A 6,000-nucleotide genomic window follows, 5' to 3' on the forward strand; every position below is an offset into this window, starting at 1 on the left:
ATATCTGCACAGTGGCCCACCAGATGCTGCTGGAAGCCACAGGCAGGAGTTAAGGACGTGCCCTTTCTCCTGCCATTACTCCCCTGCAACTGGTACTCAGAGGCATCCTGCCTTTGAGGCTGGAGGTGGCCCACAGCCCTCCAACTAGTAGCCATTGATAGACCTCTCCTCCATGAAGTCATCCAAACCCCTCTTAAAGCCATCCCGGTTGTTGTCTGTCACCACATACTGTGGCAGAGAGTTCCACAAGTGGATCACCCGTTGTGTGAAAAAGTACTTCCGTTTGTTGGTCCTAGACCTCCTGGCAATCAATTTCATGGAGTGACCCCTGGTTCTAGTGTTGTGTGAGAGGGAAAAGAATTTCTCTCTCTCCACTTTCTCCATACCATGCATGATTTTATAGACCTCTATCATGTCTCCCCACAGTCGTCTTTTTTCTAAACTAAAAAGCCCCAGGTGTTGTAGTCTTGCCTCATAAGAAAGGTGCTCTAGGCCCCTGATCATCTTGGTTGCCCTCTTCTGTACCTTCTCCAGTTCAACAATGTCCTTTTTAAGATGTGGTGACCAGAACTGTACGCAGTACTCCAAGTGTGGTCGCACCATAGTTTTGTATAAGGGCATTATAATGTTAGCCATTTTATTTTCAATCCCCTTTCTAATGATCCCTAGCATGGAATTTGCCTTTTTCACAGCTGCCGCACATTGAGTTGACACTTTCAACGAGCTGTCCACCACAACCCCAAGATCCCTCTCCTGGTCCGTCACCGACAGCTCGGATCCCATCAGCATATACTTGAAGTTGGGGTTTTTCATCCCAATGTGCATCACTTTACACTTGCTAACATTGAACTGCATTTGCCATTTTGTCGCCCACTCCCCCAGCTCCTTTTGGAGCTGCTCACAATCCATTTTGGATTTCACTACCCGGAAGAGTTTGGTATCATCTGCAAATTTGGCCACATCGCTGCTTACCCTTATCGCTGCTTCTAGATCATTGGTGAATAAATTAAAAAGCACCGGACCCAGTACAGATCCCTGGGGGACCTCACGTCTTACTTCCCTCCATTGTGAAAACTCTCCATTTATACCTACCCTCTGTTTCCTTTCTTTCAACCAGTTAGCAATCCACACATGTACTTGTCCCCTTATCCCATGACCGCTAAGTTTCCTCAGGAGTCTTTGATGAGGAACTTTGTCAAAAGCTTTTTGGATGACTAGGTAGACTATGTCAACTGGATCACCTTGATCCACACACTCGATGACACTCTCAAAGAAGTCCAAAAGGTTGGTGAGGCAAGATTTACCTTTGCGGAAGCCATGCTGGCTCACTCCCAGCAGCGCCTGTTCTTCTGTGTGCTTTACAATTTTATCCTTGAGGATGCTTTCCATAAATTTGCCCGGAACGGACGTTAGGCTAACCGGCCTGTAATTTCCCAGATCCCCCCTGAATCCCTTCTTGAAAATCGGTGTTACATTGGCTACTCTCCAGTCCTCTGGTACAGAGCCCGATTTCTGGGATAAGTTAAATATTTTAGCAAGGAGATCGGCAATTTCACATTTGAGTTCTTTGAGGACTCTTGGATGGATGCCATCTGGCCCTGGTGATTTGTTAGCTTTCAGTTTTTCCAGACAGTTTAGAACATCATCCCTTGTCACTTCTATCTGACTCAGCTCTCTAGCCTCCATCCCTAAAAAGCCTGGTTCAGGAACAGGTATATGCTCAGTATCCTCTGCCGTGAAGACAGATGCAAAGAACTCATTTAGCTTCTCTGCAACCTCCATATCCTCCTTAATAATCCCTTTCACTCCCCCATCATCTAATGGGCCGACAGCATCCTTGGCACTTTATTTGTATTTCCTGTGGAGATAATAAGCTGGAAGACTAATCCGATGTGCCAACATAGAGGGGAGTTTTTGGTTACTCCTGTAGAAGGAATAACTCCTAATTAACTCGCGTCTGCTTCAGCATCCTCATCTGGCTTTAAACAGAGAGGAGAACATGGGGACTAGTCCCTCTTTGAGTCGCATGTTCGACTTGACCTGGAGTTACCTTCAGAATGCATCCTGCTAAGTGACTTACCTTCGGGAGTTATCCCATGTAAGCACATTGTGAGCCCACAATCCCGTGAGTTCAGAGAGTCCAAAATGGAAACTACAAGCCTGTAGTTCCAAATCATAAGCAGGGGTGCTGCTGGGAACCCCTAAACAGTCTATACTCTTAACAGTAATTACTTGGGAGAGTGCCTTCTTAAGCATGATCCCCACTTCACATTTGATATGAGGAGGCCAGACTAACTCCATTTTGGTTCTGACTCCATTTTGTGTCCAAACAAGTCTCTCACCCCCCTGCTTGATTCTTTGCCATTTAAAAGTTGACAGCTAAGGACTTTGATCAGAAAGGCTAACAGAAGGTTATAAGAATAGCTATAACGGACATGCGGGCTGATGCAGTGTCTGGAAAAAAGAGGAAGTAGGCAGTTAGACATTGCTACACGACCCCATGCCAGTTAGATATGATTGCATTAACATGCTCTTTTGAACTTGCTGATATTAACACAAATATTTAGGGAGCATTAAGTAATGGTTGGGAGGGGGAGAAAGAAGGCGGGGAAAGCTTGTCATGTGTAAAATGCTGTAATCATTCAAAGAATGTATTAAAAAAAACCCTATGAGGAAGGAGGGGTGCGCTTTTGCTTTGTGAAATTATTCCCAAAGTGCCACCTTTGCTATTCTGCAGAATAAATTGGTTTTTGGTTTGGACCTCCACTCTCTTGGTGTTTTAATTGGACTTGCACACCAGGCAAGAGCCCAGCTTTCCGGCATAACACATTAAAGGCATTGAGAGAAATCTGTTTCTGGGAGGAGAACTGGTCTTGTGGTAGCAAGCATGACTTGCCCCATTAGATAAGCTGGGTCCGCCTTGGTTGCATATGAATGGGAGACTAGGTGTGTGAGCACTGTAAGATATTCCCCTCAGGGGATGGAGCCACTCTGGAAAGAGCATCTAGGTTCCAAGTTCCCTCCTGGGCTTCTCCAAGATACTGGGCTGAGAGATTCCTGTCTGCAACCTTGGAGAAGCCTCTGCCAGTCTGTGTAGATAATACTAAGCTAGATGGACCAATGGTTTGAATCAATATATGGCAGCTTCCTATGCTCTGGCTACCACCAGTTCACCTAGGTACAACTCTGGACTGGGCCTTCTCTGTAGTCTTTCCTTGGCTGTGGAATGCGCTCCATATATCAAATCAAATCAAATCAATAAATATAGATTTTTCAAGGCTTAAGATCATTAGGAGACTTTAAAATAGGCTCCTAATGAGTCCTTTAAAAGACCTTTTTTTAATAGACTGACTTTTAGTGATTCTTAAATGGTTTAAATTGCTTAAATTTGTAATTCTTTTTTGTTTATCTTGTTTTATTGTTTTTATTCAAGTGAACGGCCTACAGTCTCTGGATTAGGCAGTATAGGAATTTAATTATAAAATAAAATAAAATAATATAATATAATATAAGAATTCATCATGTTTATGTGGAAATCATAGATGGATTCTTCATCACAAAAAACACACATGTTGAAGCAAAACAATTGTATTTTATTTATTAGTAGATTATGGATAAGATAATGAATGATTAGAATTAGATTTCTATTGTTTGTTTATTAGAAAGGTAAAGAGTTTTGAAGTACCAAGACACAGTTTCCTTCTCACGCAGTCGTTGAAGTCCAAATTAACAGAGAGGCTCACTTTCATTGAAACAGGATCCAGCCATTATAGATCAACAGGAGAGCGTTGAGATTTCCAGAGATCTGTGTGTTTTCTATCAACCCGTATTTGCACTATAGAAGAAAGGGGAGGAAGAAGCAATCACCTTTACCCAGGTGCACACAATCAGAGAAAATACATTGTTTTAAAGGAGATCAGTATTCAAATTTTGAGATGTGGATTTCTAGATGGTAACCTGAAAATTGAGATGGTGAGTCAGACATCTCTCCCCTCCTTCAAATGTGAGTACACACAGACACACACAGACGGGGCACAATCCAATTGGCCACAGCACAAGGCCCTCATGGGGGAACTGGCATAGCTCATTAGAGTTTTATCTCCAGTCACCAACCAGGCTTTCCCTTCTGTGTAATGCAAGTTAGCCAGGAGCATGCTGTGATCTTAAAGCTACAAAGGGACATTCACTTGTGCAAATCATGACTTGTTTTGCAAAAGGGATAATCAATAATCAAGCAATAAAGATATTTGTGTGTGCTAGGCCCGATAGTTATACTCAGTGCTTTCCCCCCTCTGTTTTTGTTTTTTAAAAGGTGCCAGTACTCTTACCTCAGTGAGAGGAGAGCTGGTCTTGTGGTAGCAAGAATGACTTGTCCACTTAGCTAAGCAGGGTCTGCCCTGGTTGCATATGAATGGGAGACTAGAAGTGTGAGCACTGGAAGATATTCCCCTCAGGGGATGGAGCCACTCTGGGAAGAACAGAAGGTTCCAAGTTCCCTCCCTGGCAGCATCTCCAAGACAGGCCTGAGAGAGATTCCTGCCTGCAACCTGGGAGAAGCCGCTGCCAGTCTGTGAAGACAATACTGAGCTATATAGACCAATGGTCTGACTCAGTATATGGCAGCTTCCTATGTTCCTATGTTGTGCAGGTGTTTTCAGAGCCCAGTCATGCTCCCTGTGCATATGAAAGCACCCAGCACGGCGGTCATATACCCTCTCTCTGAATGGGATCGCAGCAGCAGAAAGAGCTTTGCCTTCATTTCCTGCAGGGAATGAAAGCAAAGCCCCGCCTACTGCTGTGATCTCAGGGGGGACAAGGTGCCAGGACTCAGTACCCTCATAAAAAATGCAATGGCTGTACTAATGGAGCAGAAAATCGACACTTTTTTTGCAGCATTATGATCCATTATGAGGTCTCGATCCTGGGACCCTTCTGCATACAAAGTCCCCAGCCAAACATATTAGGCATGCCACAAAGAACAACACTGACACACAAGTTCCAGATTAACACAACTAGCCAATGCAGCAGCCTTTCATTAGCACAACACATTAATACAAGCGCCCTCGTTCATGTGGAAGTCAGCGTATGACTCGCCTACTGCCACCCATTGAGGTCTGGAGCTTTCTCATTAAAAACAACAACAACTATTTTCATTTCAGTCTCTCTCACAGCTCTTGCAAAGAATGAGGATGATCAAGTGTGGCTGTCCATTCTGTTTGCTCTGCAATGGCCTCACTGAAAGGGAAAGCATCTAGCCTCTAGTGGCCAGCATTGGCTATGATGCTGATCACAGATTGCGGTGAGAAGATCAAGCCTATGCAGCATTTCCCTTTCTCCCTGCAACATGTGCTTAAATACACACTGTGTGGCATCATCCTGCTGTGCTACCCCCAGTCCAGCGGCAGCTTATAATGAAGATATGATGATGTCACAGATGCTATCAGATGTAACCAGAAGACCATGGAGAATTCAAGTCAGGGTTGCTGTTCATGGAGTTAATAGATTTACTTCATTTACTTTTTGTATCCTGCTTTTTTTTGGGGGGGGGGACATTTTCATAAGGCAGTTAGCCAAAAAGCACAAATACAGCTAAACGAACATGCAGTATAAACATACAATAGAATAAAAGCACAGCTACAGCAGTGGAACATAGGAAGCTGCCATATACCGAGTCTGACCCTTGGTCCATCTCGCTCAATATTGTCTGCACAGAGTGGCAGCGTCTTCTCCAAGGTTGCAGGCAGGAATTTCTCTCAGCCCTATCTTGGAGATGCCAGGGAAGGAACTTGGAACCCTCTGCTCTTCCCAGAGTGGCTCCATCCTCACTAAGTGTCTGGCAATAACTCACAATTAGCTTCCCATCTAAACTAAACTGTCCTCTGGCTTTATGGAGGTTAGGGACAAAGGTTTCCTGGACCCAACTTTAACTTCCTTTCTGCTGAAGGATGCCAGAATTCTGAAGTCATCTAAATGTATGTGTCTGGCTGGGTATGCTCCTCA

This window comes from Hemicordylus capensis, chromosome 1 (assembly GCF_027244095.1).
Source record: "Hemicordylus capensis ecotype Gifberg chromosome 1, rHemCap1.1.pri, whole genome shotgun sequence".
Lineage (NCBI taxonomy): Eukaryota > Metazoa > Chordata > Lepidosauria > Squamata > Cordylidae > Hemicordylus > Hemicordylus capensis.